Genomic DNA, 24,581 nt, shown 5'->3' on the forward strand with positions numbered 1-24,581 from the left:
ACTGAGGTGCTCGTCCGGCAGAACCAGGACACAATCACAGTAGTTCTCCTAGCGCTACCTTAGCCGGTGGAATGGAATGTAAGGTACCAAAACATGGGAGCCGGGCAAACCCAACCAATGACCCAAGACATGATTCGGAGCTTATGCATATAGTGTTATAAGTTCGGGGTGTCGAGCGACCGAGAAGGTGGTCGGACTTAATTGCCGTACTATGAAGCCCCTGGCATAACCAGGCGTAACACGAAGTGTGGCTGCCGTTTTGGGGCAAAGGGGCGTCGATGATAAACGACGGCCGGTGCATGTTATTTAAGTCTACGCATTGCAGTAGGATGATATGTCTATGCATATGAGTGCGATTTATGATTATGAAAAAAGAGATGGTTTTTGGCGGAACCTGTGATGGCCGGACTAGAGGGGGCTGTGAATGGATCGAAAGTGAATCCGAACTGCCTTCTAGCTGCATGGTCCTGTCCTTGTGTGTCCGGGCCGATTCCACGCCGCCAATCCTGTTCTGCATAAAAGTTAGTTTGTGAAGGTAAATGCTCGGAGGCAGTCGAACGTCCTCCTGTGGTTGGTCTAAAGGTTCCTGATCGGACCCTGGTGACCCCAGCCGCTATACCGGGAAGCAGCGCGGACTCCTCAGTTGGTGTCCGGATAGTTGGTTGTCATATCAAAATATTGATAGGTATGCATGACTTGCTACTCCGGCAGCTTTATGATTTCCGCTCTAGGGGCGGGGTTCGGCCTTCTACGTAGGCGTGAGTATATCACCGGTGTTGGCCTAATGGTTTACCACGTGGAATATAGTCAACGTGGTTCATTCCATTAGCAGACGGTGGGTTACCGTACGAGGGGAATGCACCGATGACGTGGCATTTTTTGGTTATCTGAAAACAACCGTTAGAGTGGTGGGCCAATGAACTTGGCCTTTGCACCTGACATCTTGTAGAAGGTGTTATTTTTAGATTCCTACCCTCGGGGGCTTTATGTGTTATGGAGCCCCTGGACTACTAGGTCTAGGGGTACGGCAATTGAATTGTTGTGGTTTGTATGATAGGGGGCGATCGGTCGTACTGTTGTGCTCTGGGGGGGTCTCTTGACTAGACGTCTCCCTTCATTGTTTCCGACACACGACCGGTCGCTTTGTTTTGAAGATCCGGCATTCTCTATTGGTATGTTTTGCCCTCTTTCTTGGAGTACCATGAATTTCACATGGTTGATCGAGTTTGTGGCTCGGGCCGAATAGGCTTGAGCTGTTCTTTGTCCGTTAACCGGACTAGGAGTTGCTGAACTTGGCACCAGCTTCACTGACTTGACCTTTATGACCATTGCGTCGAGGCTTGAGGATGCCTCTTCGTGTATCCTTCTTGCTGTCTTGGACCCTAGTGGTGTGCGGACGTCGGGTTGTGTGCCTTTGTATCTCCTGCTTAGGTTGAGGTAGCCAGTTGTGCCGTGTATGCCCTTTGTTAGGGCGGCCGAGTCCGTACTTTTCGGTGGCCAGGATCTTGGTCCACCTATCCATTAGCAAATCCTGGTCGACTTTAAGCTGCTCTTGCTTCCTTTGCAGGCTCCTTGTCGTGGCCATGAGCCGTCGCTTGAAGCGAACTTGTTCCACTGGATCGTCAGGCATGCCGAATTCGTCATTGCTGGGGCTTACCTCATCTTCGGAGGGGGTGTATAGTTGTCCCTCTCCAAGTATCCCACCGTGGCCTGTCCGGCCTGCTTGAAGGTAGGCTGATCAGGGATGTATTCTTCTTTGGCACTATCCAGATCATCTCCGGGGCCGGTATTGATGTGGCGGGGCTTGGAGCGTTGCCGACGACGCCCATGTTTTGCTTTTCCTCCCGAGGGATTATCCTCCACTGCCTCTTCGCCATTAGTTTCCTTCGGAGTGTCCACCATATATATATCGTATGAGGAGGTGGCTGTCCACCATCTTATGAGAGGTGGCTCGTGTACTTGTCCTACATTGTCGTCTATACCGTCAATGTCCTCGGAGTCGACGTCAAGCACGTCGGTTAAATCATCGATCGTGGCTATGAAGTGGGTGGTGGGTGGGCAGCGAATTCCTTCGTCACCTGCTTCCCACTCAAGCCGGACATAGTTCGGCCCAGAGCCTCCTGACAAAGAGAGAGACTTTAATGAGTCCAGCATGTCGCCAAAGGGCGATTGCTGAAAGATGTCCGCAGTAGTAAACTCCATTACCGGAGCCCATGCTACCTCTTGAGCACTGCGTTGGATTTCCCCGAAGAGGAGAGGATAATGCAGTAAAGTAGCGTAAGTATTTCCCTCAGTTTTTGAGAACCATGGTATCAATCGAGTAGGAGATCACGCACGAGTCCCTCGTACCTACACAAAACGATAGCTACTCCCAACCAACGCGATTAGGGGTTGTCAATCCCTTCACGGTCACTTACGAGGGTGAGATCTGATAGAGATGATAAATAATATTTTTGGTATTTTTGATATAGAGATGCAAAGTGAAAAGTAAAAGGTGAAGTAAAAACAAAGCAAGTAATAAATTAATGGAGATTGATATGATGAGAATAGACCCGGGGGCCATAGGTTTCACTAGTGGCTTCTCTCAAGAGCATAAGTATTCTACGGTGGGTGAACAAATTACTGTTGAGCAATTGACAGAACTGAGCATAATTATGAGTATATCTAGGTATGATCATGTGTATAGGCATCACGTCCGAGACAGGTAGATCGAAATGATTCTGCATCTACTACTATTACTCCACTCATCGACCACTATCCAGCATGCATCTAGAGTATTAAGTTAAAAACAGAGTAACGCCTTAAGCAAGATGACATGATGTAGAGGGATAAATTCATGCAATATGATAAAAACCCCATCTTGTTATCCTTGATGGCAACAATACAATACGTGCCTTGCTGCCCCTACTGTCACTGGGAAAGGACACTGCAAGATTGAACCCAAAGCTAAACACTTCTCCCATTGCAAGAACTACCAATCTAGTTGGCCAAACCAAACGGATAATTCGAAGAGACTTGCAAAGATAAGTCAATCATACATAAAATAATTCAGAGAAGATTCAAATATTATTCATAGATAAGCTGGATCATAAACCCACAATTCATCGGTCTCAACAAACACACCACAAAAAGAAGATTACATCGAATAGATCTCCACAAGAGAGGGGGAGAACATTGTATTGAGATCCAAAAAGATAGAAGAAGCCATCTAGCTACTAGCTATGGACCCGAAGGTCTAAAGTAAACTACTCACACTTCATCAGAGAGGCTATGGTGTTGATGTAGAAGCCCTCCATGGTAGATGCCCACTCCGGCGGAGCTCCGAAATAGGCCCCAAGATGGGATCTCGCGGATACAGAAAGTTGCGGCGGTGGAATTAGGTTTTTGGCTCCGTATTTGATCTGTCGGGGATATGTAGGTATATATAGGAGGAAGGAGTATTTCGGTGGAGCAACAGGGGGCCCATGAGGCGGGGGGCGCGCCCTAGGGGGGGCACCCCCCACCCTCGTGACCTCCTCGGTTGTTCCTTGGAGCAGGGTCCAAGTCTCTTTGATCATGTTCGGTGAGAAAATCACGTTCCCAAAGGTTTCATTCCGTTTGGACTCCGTTTGATATTCTGTTTCTTAGAAATACTGAAATAGGCAAAAAAACAATTCTGGGCTGGGCCTCCGGTTAATAGGTTAGTCCCAAAAATAATATAAAAGTGGAAAATAAAGCCCAGTATAGTCCAAAACAGTAGATAAAGTAGCATGGAGCAATCAAAAATTATAGATACGTTGGAGACGTATCAAGCATCCCCAAGCTTAATTCCTGCTCGTCCTCGAGTAGGTAAATGATAAAAAAGAATTTTTGATGCGGAGTGATACTTTGGCATAATTTCAATGTAAATCTTCTTAATTGTGGTATGAATATTCAGATCCGAAAGATTCAAGACAAAAGTTCATATTGACATAAAAGTAATAATACTTCAAGCATACTAATCAAAGAAATCATGTCTTCTCAAACTAGCATGGTTAAAGAAAGTTATCCCTACAAAATCATATAGTTTGGCTAAGCTCTATCTTCATCACACAAAGTATTTAATCATGCACAACCCCGAGACAAGCCAAGCAATTGTTTCATACTTTAGTAATCTCAAACTTTTTCAATTTTCACGCAATACATGAGCGTGAGCCATGGACATAGCACTATAGGTGGAATAGAGTGGTGGTTGTGGAGAAGACAAAAAAGGAGAAGATAGTCTCACATCAACTAGGCGTATCAACGGGCTGTGGAGATGCCCATTAATAGATATCAATGTGAGTGAGTAGGGATTCCCATGCAACGGATGCACTAGAGCTATAAGTATATGAAAGAGCAACAAAAGAAACTAAGTGGGTGTGCATCCAACTTGCTTGCTCACGATGTCCTAGGGCACTTTTGAGGAAGCCCATCATTGGAATATACAAGCCAAGTTCTATAATGAAAAATTCCCACTAGTATATGAAAGTGACAACATATGAGACTCTCTATCATGAAGATCATGGTGCTATTTTGAAGCACAAGTGTGGTAAAAGGATAGTAGCATTGTCCCTTCTCTCTTTTTCTCTCATATTTTTTTATTTGGGCCTTTTATCTTTTTTTATGGCCTCTTTTTTATATATATATCGTCCGGAGTCTCATCTCGACTTATGGGGGAATCATAGTCTCCATCATCCTTTCCTCACTGGGACAATGCTCTAATAATGATGATCATCACACTTTTATTTTTCTGACAACTCAACAATTACAACTCAATACTTAGAACAAAATATGACTCTATATGAATGCCTCCGGCGGTGTACCGGGATATGCTATGAATCAAGAGCGACATGTATGAAAATTATGAAGGTGGCCTTGCCACAAATACAATGTCAACTACATGTTCATGCAAAAAGCAATATGACAAAAGTAATGTGTGTCATATGAACGGAACGGTGGAAAGTTGCATGGCAATATATCTCGGAATGGCTATGGAAATGCCATGATAGGTAGGTATGGTGGCTGTTTTGAGGAAGGTATATGGTGGGTGTATGATCCCAGCGAAAAGTGCGCGGTATTAGAGAGGCTAGCAATGGTGGAAGGGTGAGAGTGTGTATAATCCATGGACTCAACATTAATCAAAAGAACTCATGCACTTGTTGCAAAAATTTAGAAGTCATCAAAAACCAAAGCACTACACGCATACTCCTAGGGGGATAGATTGGTAGGAAAAGACCATCGCTCGTCCCCAACCGCCACTCATAAGGAAGACAATCAATAAATAAAATTGTGCTCCGACTTCATCACAAAGCGGTTCACCATACGTGCATGCTATGGGAATCACAAACTTCAACACAAGCATTCTTTAAATTCATAATCACCCAAACTAACATTGCTTTGATATTATCACCTCTATATCTCAAAACAATCAGCAAGCATCAAACTTATCTTAGTATTCAACGCACTCAAAAGAAAGTTTCACATATCTTGAATACCAAGTATATTATCTTTAAGCAAATTACCATGATATTAACAACTCTCAAAATAATCTAAGTGAAGCATGAGAATCAATAGTTTCTTTAAAACAAATCCACCACCGTGCTCTAAAATATCTAAGTGAAGCACTAGAGCAAAAATTATCAAACTCAAAAGATATAAGTGAAGCACTATGAGCAAAACTATCAAGCTCAAAAGATATAAGTGAAGCATATAGAGTATTCTAGCAAATTCCAAATCATGTATGGCTCTCTCAAAAGGTGTGTAAAGAAAGGATGATTGTGGTAAACTAACAAGCAAAGACGCAAACAATACAAGACGCTCCAAGCAAAACACATAACATGTGGTGAATAAAAATATAGCTCCAAGTAATTTACCGATGGAAGTAGACGAAAGAGGGGATGCCTTCCGGGGCATCCCCAAGCTTTGACTTTTTGGTGTCCTTGGATTATCTTGGGGGTGCCATGGGCATCCCCAAGCTTAGGCTCTTGCCACTCTTTGTTCCATAATCCATCAAAATAATTCACCCAAAACTTGAAAACTTCACAACACAAGACTCAATAGAAATCTTGTGAGCTCCATTAGTGAAAGAAAACAAAAGACTACTTTAAGGTACTGTAATGAACTCATTCTTTATTTATATTGGTGTTAAACCTACTGTATTCCAACTTCCTTATGGTTTATAAACTAATTTATTAGCCATAGATGCATTGAAATAAGCAAACAACACACGAAAAACAGAATCTGTCAAAAACAGAACAGTATGTAGAAATCTGTAACTAACGCAAACTTCTGGAACTCTAAAACTTCTACAAAAATAGGACGTACTGGAAAATTTGTTTATTGATCATCAGAAAAAAGAATCAATGCAAAAGCACGTTACTATGATTTATTGAATGTTTTCTCGTGAGCGCAAAGTTTCTGTTTTTCAGCAGAATCAAATCAACTATCATCGTAGGTTATCCTATAGGTTCTACTTGGCACAAACACTAATTAAAACATAAAACCACATCTAACCAGAGGCTAGATGGATTATTTATTCCTAAACAGAAGCAAAAACAAAAAACAGAAAATAAAATTGGGTTGCCTCCCAACAAGCGCTATCGTTTAACGCCCCTAGCTAGGCATAAAAGCAAGGATAGATCTAACGAGTGCCATCTTTGGCACTTGATGCATAAGTAGCAAGAGAGGATCTCCTTTCTATGTCATTCGTCCTTGTATTCAGATTAAGGACATTGCCATTAATGGATGAGGTGAGATTAAGCATGTTACGGAAATTTGCATCTAAGCTAGACTTCATCTCTTTGATAATTTCATTTTGATAAAAGCACAAGAGGGTAGTTGATTCAACTTTATCATTTAAGGGGTGCCCAAATATGGTTTTCATTTTTTATAGGTATCTATAGCATCCCCTTCAAGAAAACCTTCTTCAAAAATAGAATCTAGAACTTTTTTGAAAGAAGCGGGCAAGCCAACATAGAAACTTTTTAAGTAAACCTCAATTTGATATTGTGGCACATAACTAGCCCGAATCCTTAATAACCTAACCCAAGCATATTTTAAAGATTCATCAAGTAAATAGAGAAAGATTCCGGAATCATCATCATCAAAATTATCTAAATTCTCATTGGTGATCCCGACGGGTCTTTCCGTAGCATCATTGTTTATGAACTTAGAAAGGATAGAGGGGTTATCCATGGCACTAGAACTCGGGAGAAATCCCTTAGTTCTTTTTGATTCGACCATGGCAACGGGAAGGCAAACGAGAAAAAGGCGAAAGGGAAAGAGAGGAGGAGATTGGGAAAGAGAGGGCGAATAAACGACAAGGGTGAAGTGGGGGAGAGGAAAACGAGAGGAAAATAATGTAATGTGAGAGATAGGGATTGTGATGGGTACTTGGTATGGTTGACTTTTCCGCAAACTCCCCGGCAATGGCGCCAGAAATTCTTCTTGCTACCTCTTGAGCACTGCGTTGGATTTCCCCGAAGAGGAGAGGATAATGCAGTAAAGTAGCGTAAGTATTTCCCTCAGTTTTTGAGAACCAAGGTATCAATCCAGTAGGAGATCACGCACGAGTCCCTCATACCTACACAAAACGATAGCTACTCGCAAGCAACGCGATTAGGGGTTGTCAATCCCTTCACAGTCACTTATGAGGGTGAGATCTGATAGAGATGATAAATAATATTTTTGGTATTTTTGATATAGAGATGCAAAGTGAAAAGTAAAAGGCAAAGTGAAAACAAAGCAAGTAATAAAGTAATGGAGATTGATATGATGAGAATAGACCCGGGGGCCATAGGTTTCACTAGTGGCTTCTCTCAAGAGCATAAGTATTCTACGGTGGGTGAAAAAATTACTGTTGAGCAATTGACAGAATTGAGCATAATTATGAGTATATCTAGGTATGATCATGTGTAAAGGCATCACGTCCGAGACAGGTAGATTGAAACGATTCTGCATCTACTACTATTACTCCACTCATCGACCGCTATCCATCATGCATCTAGAGTATTAAGTTAAAAATAGAGTAACGCCTTAAGCAAGATGACATGATGTAGAGGGATAAATTCATGCAATATGATAAAAAAACAATCTTGTTATCCTCGATGGCAACAATACAATACATGCCTTGCTGCCCCTGCTGTCACTGGGAAAGGACACCGCAAGATTGAACCCAAAGCTAAACACTTCTCCCATTGCAAGAACTACCAATCTAGTTGGCCAAACCAAACGGATAATTCAAAGAGACTTTCAAAGATAACTCAATCATACATAAAAGAATTCAGAGAAGATTCAAATATTATTCATAGATAAGCTGGATCATAAACCCACAATTCATCGGTCTCAACAAACACACCGCAAAAAGAAGATTACATTGAATAGATCTCCACAAGAGAGGGGGAGAACATTGTATTGAGATCCAAAAAGATAGAAGAAGCCATCTAGCTACTAGCTATGGACCCGAAGGTCTGAAGTAAACTACTCACACTTCATCGGAGAGGCTATGGTGTTGATGTAGAAGCCATCCGTGGTAGATGCCCCCTCCGGCGGAGCTCCGGAACAGGCCCCAAGATGGGATCTCGCGGATACAGAAAGTTGCGGCGGTGGAATTAGGTTTTTGGCTCCGTATTTGATCTGTCGGGGATATGTAGGTATATATAGGAGGAAGGAGTATGTCGGTGGAGCAACAGGGGGGCCACGAGTCAGGGGGGGTGCGCCCCCCACCCTTGTGACCTCCTCGGTTGTTCCTTGGAGCAGGGTCCAAGTCTCCTAGATCACGTTTGGTGAGAAAATCACGTTCCCGAAGGTTTCATTCCGTTTGGACTCAGTTTGATATTCTGTTTCTTCGAAATACTGAAATAGGCAAAAAACAACAATTCTGGGCTAGGCCTCCGGTTAATAGGTTAGTCCCAAAAATAATATAAAAGTGGAAAATAAAGCCCAATATAGTCCAAAATAGTAGATAAAGTAGCATGGAGCAATCAAAAATTATAGATACGTTGGAGACGTATCAGCCCAACCTGGCTCGGCTGGCTCGAGAGTGTGCGGACCGGAACCAACAACCGGATACGAGTCCGGGGGCCCGGAGTTATAGGACTCTACAGAGGTGAGAATTGTGTTCGACTCTACCGCCAATGAGTATGCGGCCTGCGGGGCAAGTTCCACCCCTCCGTCCTTGGGCAACGCAACCTGCTCCGGATTTAGATCTGAGGCTGCTACATGGATGATGTCCCGAGCATTGTCCGACAGCAGGTCTAGGCCGTGCTCGTCGTGACTGTCCGGCGCTCCTGGCACAGGCCCGAATCCATCGAAGATCATGTCTTCGCGAATGTCCGCCGTGTAGTTCAAGTTTCCAAACCTGACCTAGTGGCCAGGGGCGTAGCTGTCAATCTGCTTCAGATGGCCAAGCGAATTGGCCCGCAGTGCGAAGCCACCGAACACAAAGATCTGTCTGGGGAGAAAAGTCTCGTCCTGGACCGTGTTGTTAGCGATTAAATACGCCATCAAGCCTCGAAGCGACGACACGGAGGAACTCTCAATGAAAGCACCAATGTCGGTGTCAAAACCGGTGGATCTCGGGTAGGGGGTCCCGATCTGTGCGTCTTAGGCTGATGGTAACAGGAAGCAAGGGACACAATGTTTACCCAGGTTCGGGCCCTCTTGATGGAGGTAAAACCCTACTTCCTGCTTGATTAATATTGAAGATATGAGTAGTAGAAGAGTAGATATACCACGAGATCATAGAGGCTAAACCCTAAGAGCTAGCCTATGATGGTATGATTGTAATTGTGATCGGCCTTCTAAGGACCATCCTCTCCGGTTTATATAGACACCGGAGAGGGCTAGGGTTTACATGGGGTCGGTTACAAGGAAGGAAATATAACATCCGGATCGCCAAGCTTGTCTTCCACGCAAAGGAGAGTCCCATCCGGACAAGGGCCGGAGTCTTGAGTCTTGTATCTTCATGCTTCAATAGTCCGAACGATGTATATAGGCCGGCTATCCGGATACCCCCTAATCCAGGACTCCCTCAGCACCAGCGACCCCAACACATCCGAAATAAGGGATGGCAACGGGAAGCCACGGCGTAATAAACACAAATGCCAAAACAAGGAAGAGAGCCCGGATAACACAACGATCAATGCCGGATTCAGGGGCTCTCGACCTGATCAGCAAAAGAAGTCATTTAAAGGCTGTAAAGAGGGACCGTCCCGTCTGAACAGAGTCCTGGACAGACTATGCCAAATTCATGGCACCTCGGAGAAACCTGCGAACCACACGCATAGAGAATGCTGGGTCTTCAAGCAGGCCGGCAAATTAAATGTCGAACACAAGGGGAGGGAAACACCAAGTGAAGACAAGGACTAACCTCGCTAGCCGAACACTGGGGGACAGAAAAAATTCCCGCCAGAGGTTAAAATAGTGAACATGATCCACGCGACTCACACATTCACGAGAAGGCACGAACTCGCGCTCAGAGACACGCACGATGTAGAGCCCATCGTACCCACATCTAACTTCTGGATGTCTCGTCCGATCACTTTCGATCACATGGACGGACGAACTAGTATTCGGCACAGAGGATCAGAGGCCTTGGTGCTAGACCGAATAATCGACGGATACCGTCTCACCTGCATCCTCATGGACGGCGGCAGTAGTCTCAATTTAATATACAAGGACACTGTCCGCAGAATGGGGATAAACCCATACAGAATTAGCCAAAGCAACACCACCTTTGAAGGGGTTATACCAGGCATTGAAGCCCACGGCAGGGGCTCCATCATGCTGGAAGTAACATTCGGCTCCCCAGGTAACTCCAGAAGCGAACTACTCTTCACCATCGCACCCTTCCAAAGCGGCTATCACGCATTGCTTGGAAGAGCGGCCTTTGCCCGCTTCAATGCATTGCCGGACTATGGCTACCTTACACTCAAGATGCTCGGTCCACGTCGCGTCATCGCCGTTAGCGGAATCACAGAGCGCTCTTCACGTGCAGAGGAACACGCGACGGCCCTGGCAGCCGGACTGTAAGCGGCCTCCAATATCAATAAACATGACTGGTCATCACGACCACAGACACGGTTAGACGGGTCCGGTAGCCCGGATTAAACTGAACCAGGGCACCGTACATGTAATCCCATAACGGATGCCAGGGGCTGTAAATATTTAATGCAGCCCCACAGCTGGCTCAACCTTACTGGCAGGCCAACATCTTACACTTTTATTATCAATCGCATACTTACGTTGTACACTCCTATGAGTTTTCTTTTTTCACAGACAACGTTCGTGCAATACCCTTCCAGGATACGACACGACGAAGACAAAGGCGCAGACATGCAGCAGGGCCCCGTTCAACATGTTTCTTTTTAGATTAAGCCCCTGTGTAAACCTTTTCTACTGCCTCTTGTTGTTTAACCATCCCATGGGTTCCATACCCACAGAGGATACTGCTGTTATTGGCATTTCGCCACGACAGATTAAAACGCACGTACCTGGAAATTTAGGGCTTATAATAGGCTCTCGTCAGCCTATTTTCTTTTACAAAGACCGAATACCCTCGGGAGTGTTCGGCGTCACGAGTTTGGCCGTATATGCATCAGCTCCAAATCATGTCTTTGGTCAAATGTTGGGTTTGCCCGGCTCCTGGGTTTGCCGCCTTACGTTTCGTTATTATCGGCTAAGGCAGGCCAAAGGAGAACTACTGCGATTGTGCCCTGGTTATTCCGGATGAGAGCCTCAGTAGAGAAAGCCGAAAACTAACTGTCATGTAGAGCGAGAGACTGTTCAACCACTTGACGACTCACCAGAATCTTTAAGGATTCCTCCGCATAAACGAAGGGCCGTTTCCTGGCCATGTACATACGCGCCCGTATTCGGATGCATGCGAAATTACCAGGGGCTACATAGTAGCCCCACTGTTAGACCCCCATGGCTAAGCAAAAGTGTTACAGCTATATAGTCCGGTTGCCTAGTTCGACGTGCGATCACCTCCTTAATGGACCAAGACGTTGGATCAAGTGTGATTAAGCATATTTCTCGCGAACACCCCCGCATTGTATGCGTGGGGGCTGAAGTCAACGACTGCTAACTTTCGGACTACTCATATGTATATAAAAACGGTCGCAAAGGGGACACAATCATACTTCCGGGCAAAAAGTATAAATATAGCCACATAATCAAAATAAACATTGTTTTTACAATGATTCGACTTATCATTCGAACAAGATATTCTTCGAGCACTACGCCTCTATTAGGCGGGAACCTTCTGTGACATGCGCCAAGTAGTGCTCGGCCGGATATTGGCCTTCCGCCGGATCCTGGGTCGCTATAATGGTGGCCTCCATATCCACCCAATAGGCTTTAACGTGGGCAAGAGCCATCCGCGTACCCTCTATGCACGCCGACCTCCTCATGGCGTCAATCCGAGACACGGCCCCAAGGAATTGCTGCACTAAACCAAATTAGTTGTCCGGCTCAGGCCCCTTCGGCCAAAGATGGTCTATTACAGACCACATTGCAAGCCCGGACTGCCTGTGGAGCTCCGCCACAGCAGCCACCTTCTCATTTAGCGGCAGCGGGCGAGTGGGAGCATTGAACTGCGACCAGAAAAGCTTCTCCACTTCTTTATCACCTTGACCCTCGAAGAACTTGACAGCGTCAGCTGTACTATTCGCCAAGTTCGCATATGCGTCTGCAGGACTCCAGCGCCCAGCCAGGGGAGCATACTTCGAATCCAAAAACTTCGTCCGTGGTAAGTAGGAGCCCCCAGCCACGATTTTGTCGGCCTGTTGGAGCTCCTCCAGCATACCCCGGACCTCGGTCTGCATCTCCTTGGCGGCATTAAGTGCCTTGTCTAGCTCGGCCGAACTAGCCTTATTCTCCTTTTTCAAGGAGTACATACCGGTCGGCGGCATTTTTCAACTCCCCAGCCATTTCGGCTATCTTTTCCTCGCTTCGGTGATGAGCAGCCTGTTCGGCTCTCAATTCTTCGGCCGCCTTTAGGGCAGCCGCATTGCTAGCCCGAGTTTGTTCCTTGACCTGAGCAAGTTCCGCCCTCAGGGCCTCTAGGGCAGCAGCACCATCGACAGTGCAAACACATTGCATTAATATTATACCCCTCTCGCATTTTCCTATGCATCATAAGGGAAGCAGACCACATACCCTGTGACTCTTCCAGCCGTTTGTTTACCAGCATGATATCGGCATCAATAGATCCGATCTGCCTCCTCAGTTCGGCAACTTCAACAGACTGGCCGGCTGCCGGATCCGTATATAACTGTGCACATGTACAGCGCAGCCATTACTATATGATCCCCCGTTTGCCACCTATGGCGGGCAACCGGAGTCTCAGGGGCTACTATCCATAGGGAGCACACCTAGCGCGTGCTTCACAACCAAAAAATAGTGTATTTTTCACTACATACCTCAAAGCCTTTGAGCAGGCTTGTAAATGCCTCATTCAAACCGCTGGTAGCAGATGAAATCTTCATGAGCACCATGCTCATTAAAGAGCAGGGCTCCTCCAAGAGCGTGACTCGCTCCAGAAGGCCTGTCAGTACGTCCGGCCGGACATCGAACTGCGTCGTACCCTTCTCATCGCCCCCCGTGGTTGCCAAATGCTCCGGGCTCAGGGCGAGTGACGTGTTACCTTCCGGCTTCGCCAGATCCGGACTCCTCCGTGACGACACCTTAGTGTCGCCTGCTTCATGAGGCGGAGAGGTGGGAGGGGTCTCACTCTCCATCATCTCTGGAGGAAGATCCCCCGAAGACGAACTCTATTGAGAAGAGCTGCTCACCGGACTATAAAAGACGAAGTCCCAGTTATGAATATCGGAGAAACATCCTACCTTTGAATTAACGATCAACTTATAGCTCGATGGAGGGCTGGCCCGTTGGTGGGCACGACGCGGTGAGGGTGCCCGTTGCGGCAGAGCCCCCTGGCGATACTTTCTTCCCTTGTTTGGGCATCTCCGCCTCCAAGTCTTCGGAGGCGGCCCTCTTCCTCCCGCGCAGGGAGGAGGCTTTAACCTCCCCTTCCCGACTATCCTCCGTAGGAGAGGTAGCGATTCCCCCAGTCTGGATGCATAGTGTGTGAAGTTCGGCTTCACTGCCCTTTCCTTCGCCTTTCCCTGAGGAGATTTTGCTGAGCACCCAGCCAAGCATCTTGGCGATGGTTGGACCAGGCGAACCTTCAGGAAGTGGCGCCAGACACCTGATTCTCTCCACCCTGTTGAGCCATTCCTGGCCACGGAGGGATTTTCAAAATAATAGTTATGGTAAATATAAATGAAGTGTCCAGCTTTAAGGTTACTTACTTGGGCATCTAGGCGATTGCAGCTTAGGCCCGCATCCTCGGTGGTGTCTGGACACTTTACTTGTTGTCCGAAGAATAATTTACACATCCCTTCGAGCTTCAGGCCGAAGAAGTGCTTAATAGTCTGTGGACCCTCTGGATTAAACTCCCACATCCAGAGAGGCTTATGTTTGCACGGCAACATCCGTCGGATTAGCATCACTTGCATTATGCTGACAAGATTTATGTCCCTCTCAATAAGCTCCCGGATGCGATTCTGCAGTTCTGGTACATCACCAGCGGGCCCAAAATTTCATCCTACATCGGTCCAAGATGCTAACTGTGACGGAGGGCCCGAGCAGAACTCAGGGGCAGCTACCCACTTTGTGCCTCTGGGAGCTGTGACATAAAACCACCTCCGTTGCCATACATCGGATACTTCTGGGAAAGAACCCTCTAGCCATGGGGCCTCCGCGTTCCTGCTTATTATGGAACCTCCGCACTCTGCATGTCGCCCCTCGATCATCTTTGGCTTCACACTGAAGGTCTTGAGCCATAAGCCAAAGTGTGGGTTGACGTGGAGAAAAGCCTCGCACACAATAATGAATGACGAGATATGGAGGATAGCGTCTGGAGCCAGATCATGAAAATCTAACCCATAGTAGAACATGAGCCCCCTCACAAAGGGGTCGAGGGTGAGGCCCATGCCTTGGAGGAAGTGAGGAACGAACACAACGCTCTCATTAGGCTCCGGCGTAGGGATGACTTGCCCTGGGGCAGGAAGCCTGTGCTGGATATCGGCGGTCAGGTATCCGACCTCCCTAAGCTTCATAATGTCCTCCTCTTGGATCGAGGAGTCCACCCACCAGCCTTTTGCGTCGGATCCGGACATGTTGGAGGATCTGGGGTGTTGGAGCTTGGGTCTTGGGTGTTAGAACTCGAGGTGCGAGAAGGAGCAAGGGAGGTGGAAAAGAGGCGTAGGCCTTGACCCCTTTATAAAAGGGATGAATATCGAGAGTCCTTAGCGTGACCGCTTGAGACTTATCTAAAATACACGGAGTCATACCAATGGTCGCCGTGGGTCACACGCGCCCATATTGATGAAAGTTCCTGTAATAAGAGGAACACGATCTCTGCTTTGGCAAGACTTGCCAATAAAACCGCCTCGCGACGCGAGTCGAGGTGGAGCAGGAAACGCCGGTTCGTGTTGGACCAGGCCACGATGCAAGGGCACGACGTACAAAGATTGCTAGCGGAACGGATTTATGCTATGTTCTCTACAATGTTGTGTGAAGATCATCTTGCAGATCCGGACATGGTCTACGTGTTCGATAATAACCTTGGAGTATTCGGAAGGAGGAACCCGCCTTGCAATGCCGAAGACAAGACTGCACGCCAGACTCATCGTCATTGAAGCCTGGTTTAGGGGCTACTGAGGGAGTCCTAGATTAGGGGGTATTCGGACAGCTGGACTATGTACATCGTCCGGACTATTGAAGCGTGAAGATACAAGACACAAGACTCCGGCCCGTGTCCGGATGGGGCTCTCCTTTGCATGGAAGACAAGCTTGGCGATCCAGATGTTATATTTCCTTGCTTGTAACCGACTCCATGTAAACCCTAGCCCTCTCCGGTGTCTATATAAACCGGAGAGGATGGTCCTTAGAAGGCCGATCACAATTACAATCATATCATCATAGGCTAGCTCTTAGGGTTTAACCTCTATGATCTTGTGGTAGATCTACTCTTGTACTACTCATATCTTCAATATTAATCAAGCAGGAAGTAGGGTTTTACCTCCATCGGGAGGGCCTGAACCTGGGTAAACATTGTGTCCCTTGCTTCCTGTTACCATCAGCCTAAGACGCACAGATCGGGACCCCCTACCCGAGATCCGCCGGTTTTGACACCGACGGTCATCAATGGAAATCTTCACCTCCGCCGCTGTCAAAGAGTTTCAGAACGAGGTTGAAAATCAGCTTGGCAAGACTATAAAGCTTCCATGATCAGATCGTGGAGGTGAGTACATGAGCCAGGAGTTTGATGATCATCTGAAAAGCCGAGGTATAGTATCTCAGCTCACACCTATGGGTATGCCATAGAGAAATGGCATGTCAGAACGGAGGAATAGGACCTTGTTGGACATGGTCCGGTCTATGATGAGAAAATTGGATTTACCCTTGTCATTCTAGGGATACGCTCTAGAAACTGCAGCTTTCACAATTAACAGGGTACCATCAAAATTCGTAGACAAGACACCAGATGAGATATGGACCAGGAAGAGTCCCAGTTTGTGTTTTCTAAAGATTTGGGGTTGTGAAGCATTTGTCAAGCGACTTATGTCAGACAAGCTTACACCCAAGTCGGATAAATTCATATCCGTGGGATATCCAAGGGAAACCTTGGGATATAGCTTCTAGAACCGTCAAGAGAACAAAGTGTTTGTTTCTCGTAATGGGGTTTTACTTGAGAAAGAGTTTCTCAGTCGGGAGGCCAGTGGGAGGATGGTCCGACTCAAAGAAATTTGAGGACCACTCGGGGATGGTTCGGCTGGTGATGAGATCGTACCAGAGTTAGTCAGGGAACCCGTAGTGGACGCACCATTGGAACCACGGAGGTCGGAAAGATTGCGCATAGTGCGTGATGTATTGTTACTAGAAAGCGACGAGTCGGCCACATATGCGAAAGCAATGGTGAGCCCAGATTCCGAGGCATGGCTGGAGGCCATGAGATCCGAGTTAAAGTCCATGGATGAGAATCAGGTATGGGACTTGGTTGATCCGCCACCTGGCATAACTGACATTGGTTGCAAATGGGTCTTTAAGAAGAAAACCGATGTGGATGGAAATGTTTAGATCCATAAAGCTCGGCTTGTCGCTATGGGTTATGGACAAGTTCAAGGAATTAACTACGACGAGACTTCCTCGCCGATAGCGATGCTGAAGTCGGTGAGGATCGTACTAGCTATAGCTGCATATTTTGATTACTCGATATGGCAAATGGATGTCAAGATGGCTTTCCTTCACGGAAATTTAACCGAGGACGTGTATATGATACAACTCAAGGGTTTTGTCAATATGACTAGCATTAGTAAGGTACGCAAGCTCAACAGATCCATTTATGGGTTGAGGCAATCATCTCGGAGCTGGAATATTCGTTTTGATGAGGTTGTCACTGGTCTCGATTTAATCAAAAGCAAAGAGGACACTTGTTTATACTAGAAGTTAAGTGGGAGCTCGATAGTGTTTCCGATCTTGTATGTGGATGACATATTGTTGATCGGGAACAATGTTTCGATGCTAAACTCGGATAAGGAGTCATTGAATGGCAAGTTTTCGATGAAGGACCTTGGTGAGGTAGTGTATATTTTAGGCATTAAGATCTATAGATATAGATCGAGGAGGCTGCTCGGCTTAAGCCAGAGCATGTACATAGATAAAGTGTTGAAGCGGTTCAACATCAGTGAGGTGAAGAAAGGGTTCTTGCCACTCTCACATGGTATAAGGCTAAGTGAGACTCAGACTCCTTCGACATCTAATGAGCGAAGAAGGATAAGTAGGATTCCGTATGCCTCGGCAATCAAATCCATCATGTATGCCATCATATGTACACGGCCTGATGTTGCTTTTGCAATAAGCCTAACAAGCAGATACCAGGCCAACCCAGGTGACAGTCGTTGGGCAGCTATAAAGACTATTTTGAAGTACCTGAAAAGGACTAAAGTGAAGGAAATATGCCCTAGAGGAAATAATAAAGTTGTTACTTTATATTTCCTTATATCATGATAAATGTTTATTATTCATGCTATAATTGTATTAACCGGAAACTTGATACATGTGTGGTTATGTTTCCTGACCATAGACATGTGTTGTCATTTGATGAACGGGATCACATCATTAGAGAATGATGTGATGGACAAGACCCATCCGTTAGCTTAGCATAATGATCGTTAAGTTTTATTGCTATTGCTTTCTTCATGATTTATACATGTTCCTCTGACTATGAGATTATGCAACTCCCGAATACCGGAGGAACACCTTGTGTGCTATCAAATGTCACAACGTAACTGGGTGATTATAAAGATGCTCTACAGGTGTCTCCGAAGGTGTTTGTTGGGTTGGCATAGATCGAGATTAGGATTTGTCACTCTGTGCATCGGAGAGGTATCTCTAGGCCCTCTCGGTAATGCTCATCACTATAAGCCTTGCAAGTAATGTGACTAATGAGTTAATTACAGGATGATGCATTACGGAACGAGTAAAGCACTACAAAAAAGACACATCCGTGACATTTTGGGCCGAATGAAATTTTTTCTGTCATGCTTATGACACCTCTATGACGATAATTGTGACAAAACCCGGTATCATCATAGATGTGGTGGGTTCCTACTTCTATGAAAAAAATCATGACAGAAAATGGGCTTTTTGTCCTGGGCGGGCTGGAGACGCAGTTGCATGACATTCTTTGGGCCACCCATGACAGAAAAAAATCGTGGTAGATGCGAGGGCGAGGAAAATATCGGGGTGTTCCCGGTTACGGTGGGTGGTCGGGGGCCGACTGATGCATGATTCTCTTGTACATGTACCCGCGTGGGTGTGAGGCATTGGGCTCTAACTCAACCCGAGTAAGGCGTTAGCCTAGATGAACTCGAGCGATTGCATTGCAGGCTAAGTGTTACTGAACCCGAGCGATCGATCAATGGCTGTTAACTGAACCCGATCGAGCGATTCCTTCGCTACTGCTGCTAACTGAAGTCGAACGATGCTGCGTCTAGATGAACAGTGAGTGTTGTTGGGGGGTTTGGATGAACAGTTCCCGGTGAGGGGTTGGATGAACAGGACCCCGTGGTGTTGCCGCTAGATGAACAGGACCCCGATCGATCGAGCCGGTTGGGCGTGGATGAACAGGACCCCATGGAGGGCTAAATGAACAGGACCCCGTGGAGGGAAGGCTGAACAGTATCCGGTGGAGGGCTGGTTGAACAGTATCCGGTGGAGGGCTGGATGAATAGTAGACCATGGAGAGGTGGTTGAATATGACCCCGTGGAGAGGGCTGGTTGAACTGTATCCGGTGGACGAGCGGTGGAGGCTGGATGAACATGAGCCCGTGGATAAACAGTCGCAGGTGGAGGCTGGAGGAGGTCGACGGTGGATGAATAGTAGCCCATGGAGGCTGGAGGAGGTCAACGGTGGAGATGAACAGTATCCCGTGGAGTCCTGTTTTGCGGTACGCCACACCCCTCCCGATGAACAGGACCCCCGTTTCAACTGTAGCGCTCCAACACAAGTCCGTTTCCTCCGTTTTGTGGTATGCCACACCCCTCCCGATCAACAGGACCCCGTTTCGACCGTAGGAGGTCCAACAAAAGTCCATTTCCTCTGTTTTGCGGTAGCCAGACCCCTCCTGATGAACAGGATCCCGTTTCGACCATGGCTGGTCGAACACAAGGCCGTTTCATCCATTCTACGGTACGCCATGCCTCGTTTCCATCGGCTATTCCGTCCAAGCCGGTTGGCTCCTGATGAACACAACGTATTCCATTGCCTCCCCATGAACACGACGCATTCCGTTGCCTCCCCATGAACACGATGATGATGTAGTTTCTCTGTTCTGACCAAGCCATGTACATGAGCCCTGGCCGTACGTATGCACGAGTAGGCATTCGAGACCCCGCCCGTATGTACGTATGTGGCCGTATTTACTTTCTTGCACCCTGGCCGTTGTACGTACGTGTACATGCTACGTGCGCACCTCTACTACGACACGTGCGCGCCTCTACTACGACACGTGCGCGCCTCTACATCGACCAGTATGTACATACACGTTCGCGACAAGAATGACAATGCTACGTACGCTTCGACCAGGAGGGTCCCGACTATCAGGCACTTCCTTGCATGCGAAGATGTAGCTGGTGGGTCCCAGCAGTCAGGGGGCGAATCGTTTTTTTTTCGTAATATGGACGCACTTCCTTGCGTGCGAAGATATAGCAGGTGGGTCCCAGCAGTCAGGGGGAAACATTTTTTCATGAAATACGGTGGCCCATCTGGTGGGTCCCTGCTGTCAGGTGGAGGAATAATTATTTTGCGCGTAATAAGGAGGCACTTCCTTGCTGCGGTCGTGGACCCAGCTGAGGGAGTCCTGGATTGAGGGGTCCTCGGACGTCCGGACTATGTGACATGGGCCGGACTGATGGGCTATGAAGATACAAGACAGAAGACATCTTCCCATGTCCGGATGGGACTCTACTTGGCGTGGAAGGCAAGCTTGGCATTGGGATATGAAGATTCCTTTCTCTGTAACTGACTTTGTACAACCATAGCCCCTCCGATGTCTATATAAACCGGAGGGTTTAGTCCATAGGACACAATCATAATCATACAGGCTAGGCTTTTAGGGTTTTATCCATTACGATCTCATGGTACATCAACTCTTGTAATACGCATATTCATCAAAATCAATCAAGCAAGAAGTAGGGTATTACCTCCATAGAGAAGGCCCGAACCTGGGTAAACATCGTGTCCCCCTTCTCCTATTACCATCAACCTTAGATACACAGTTTGGGACCCCCTACCCGAGATCCGCCGATTTTCACACCGACATTGGTGCCTTCATTGAGAGTTCCGTTGCGTCGTCACCAAAAGGTTTTGATGGCTCCATCAATCATCTACAACAATGCAGTCCAAGGGGAGGTTTTCCTTCCCGGTAAGATCTTCGTATTCGGCGGCTTCGCACTGCGGGCCAACTCGCTTGGCCATCTAGAGCAGATCGACAGCTATGCCCCTGGCCATCGGGTCAGGTTTGGAAGCTTGAATTATGTTGTTGATATATGCGGAGACTTGATGTTCAATGGATTCGAGCCAATGACAGCCGCTCCCTGCCACCATGATGAGCATGACTTAAATCTGTCATTGGGCCATGCTCAGGAGATAGCGCATGTAACTGCTCTGGCCCTAGACCCGGAGCAGATTGCGTCGTCCGAGGACGGGAAGCTCAACCCCGCCACGGAAGTCGCAGACTCATCGACATTGGAGACGCACACAGACCCAACCTCGAGCGGGGCCTGTGTCACTGGGACCTCGGATTCGTCCCCAGTCATAGGTTCCAGACCGCGTGCATCCACGCCCATCGAACCTGATCGGGCACCAATCTTTGAGTTCAGCTCCGCGGACATCTTCCGGCACTCACCTCTAGGCGATGTGTTAAACTCATTAAAATCTCTCTCCTTATCAGGAGACTCTCAGACGAACTATGTCCGGCTTGAAGTGGAAGCAGAGGACGAAAAATTCCGCTTCCCACCCACCACCCACTTCATAGTCACTGTCAAAGATTTAACCAATCTACTTGACTACGCCTCCGAAGACTTCGAAGGGATGGACCTCGAAACCAGAGAAAATCTAGACCAATACCCACCCGTAACCGGGCGGTGGACGGCTACGTCCGCATGGTGGACACACTTAAAGAGAAGGAGGCCGATGGCGATAATGATAAACCCATCGATGAACATCCCAAGCGTCAGCGTCAGAAGCGTCAATCTCGATCCGGCAAGGGAAACAATAGCAACATTGTCACTAATGATGGTGATAATCTGGACCGAGCCGAAGACCCCGCCGATCCAACGATGGAGCAGGACAAGCGAGAGGACGGCGAGCACAGTCCGGGGCCGTTATCCGACTATAGAGACACCAAAGATAGCAATTATCAACCTATCTCCGAAGAGGAGGTCAGCTTGGGTGGCGATGAATTCGTCATCCCAGAAGAACCCTTAAACAAGAGCGCCTCCATCGAAGGCTCATCGCCACCGCATGGAGCCTGAAGAAGCAGAAGCAACGGCTTAAAGCCACACAGGGTATGCTTAACAATAAATGGAATGAAGTGCTAGACGCTGAGGAAAAATATGGCTGTAATCGCCAAACCAAGGGCTATCCTAAGCGTAAACTGCTGCCCGAATTCAAGGACGAGGCTATTGCGCCCATAGTACTGAAGAACTATACCGCCAACAAGCCGGACCGACCACCTCGTGGACGGGACAAAGTGGCTAGCAATGGTATACACAAGTCTGCACCCCCTCCCCGTAAAGGAAGAGAGACCGCGAATCAGGTCCAGAAACACGATCTGCGTGAGGACCTGAACGAAAAGGCTGGTAAGGCCAGATCCATCTACGGATCCAGGGACCGTGCCCTCGCGTGGGACTGTGGTTATCAAGCCAAATATGCCAGTCATATACCAGTTCGGAGCCGATACGGAACACCAAAACTGTCGGACTCACGCCACGACACAGCCAAATATAGGGGTGCCACCCACCCCCTGTGCTTCACTGATGAGGTGCTGAATCACGAATTTCCAGAAGGGTTTAAACCCGAAAATATCAAGGCATATGATGGAACGACGGACCCTGCAGTGTGGATAGAAGACTTTATTCTTCACATCCACATGGCTCGCGGAGATGATCTCCATGCCATCAAATACGTACCCCTCAAGCTGAAAGGACCAGCTCGGCACTGGCTGAAAAGACTCATAATCCAACAACCCGGGGAATCAGCCCGTAAGCTTTGGAATCGGTTTCTCACTAAAAAGAACCAAATCGTCGATTGTCCGGAGGCTGAAGCCTTAACGGCCTTCAAGCACAGTGTCCGGGATGAATGGCTAGCTGGACACCTCGGACAAGAACAATAGCAGCCTTAACTACACTCATGACCCACTTTTGCGTGGGTGAGGACAGCTGGTTAGCCCGTAGCACCACCAGCGGTCCTAGCACATCCGAAGTCAGGGATGGCAATGGAAAGCCACGACGCAACAAAAACAAACGTCGAAACAATGAAGGAATCCCAGATGATACAGCGGTAAACGCCGGATTCAGCGGCACTAGACCCGATCATCGGAAGAAGCCATTTAAAGGCAATAAAGATGGTCCATCCAGCCTGGACAAAATTTTAGACAGGCCCTGTAAAATCCATGGCACCCCTGCTAAACCTACGAAGCATAACAATCGTAGTTGTTGGGTCTTCAAGCAGGCCGGCAAACTCACCGCCGAACACAAGGGGACAGAAGAAATTTCCACCGGATATCAAAATAGTAAACATGATCTATGTCACTCATATCCAGAGAGGGAACGCAAACATGCACTCCAAGATGTCTATGCCGTTGAGCCTGTTGCCCCCAAATTCAACCCATGGTCGGCCTGTCCGATCACCTTTGATTGCAGGGACCATCCGACTAGTATCCGTCACGGGGGTTCGACTGCCCTAGTGCTCGATCCAATAATCGACGGATACCACCTCACTCAAGTCCTTATGGACGGCAGCAATAGTCTCAATTTGATATATCAGGATACTGTCCGCAAGATGGGGATAGACCCTTCAAGAATCAAGCCAAGCAGCATGACCTTTAAAGGAGTTATATCGGGCGTAGAAGCCCATTGTACGGGCTCTTTAACATTGGAGGTCGTATTCGGCTCTCTAGATAACTTTCAAAGCGAAGAGCTAATCTTCGACATAGCTCCGTTCTGAAGTGGCTATCATGCACTACTCGGAAGAACAGCCTTTGCCCGTTTCAATGCAGTCCCACATTATGCTTATTTAAAGCTCAAAATGCCTGGACCGTGTGGCATCATCATAGTCAATGGAAATACGGAGCGCTCTCTTTGCGCGGAGGAGTACACGGTGGCCCTAGTAGACAAAGTCCAATGCGGCCTATTCAAGCCGAATAGCTCATCAGTCGTTAAGACCGCGGACACAGCTAAATGTGTCCTGCGCACACCTTAGTGTGGCAGCTCACATAAATCTGAGCTCGATTAGCAGTTACGCCCCCATCGACTACCCCATAAGGTGGTAACATACATGTCTCGTATACACAAGTATACCCACAAAATTCCTTGGGCAGCGCTGGGGGCACACTACATACAAATAGTCCATAGTTCGGCTCGACCCTATCTGGACTCTATAAGTTATCTTTCAAAGTTCATTAAACAAACCAGCTCCGTTTACAGCCACAGCAGATCCATTTACAGGTTTTTTTTCTTTTTTACAGTTGTCCATCACACACACCCCCTTCAAGGACACATCACAAAGGAGAAAACAGCATAGACGTGTAGCTGGGCCCCACACTAAGGTTTCTTTTTAGACTAAGACCCTATGTAAACCTTTTATCTCTTATTGTTTTATACTTTTTTGGCATGTAAAATGTCCAAAGAAGCTATCGACATTATCTGTAAGCACACGGCTCGCCGTACTAGCAAGGGATGTTACAGAAGCAGCTTGGTTCACATTGTATTTGAAGTTTTATTCTCTT

The sequence above is a fragment of the Triticum aestivum genome, chromosome 3B (genome assembly GCF_018294505.1).
Source record: "Triticum aestivum cultivar Chinese Spring chromosome 3B, IWGSC CS RefSeq v2.1, whole genome shotgun sequence".
In the NCBI taxonomy this organism is placed as follows: domain Eukaryota; kingdom Viridiplantae; phylum Streptophyta; class Magnoliopsida; order Poales; family Poaceae; genus Triticum; species Triticum aestivum.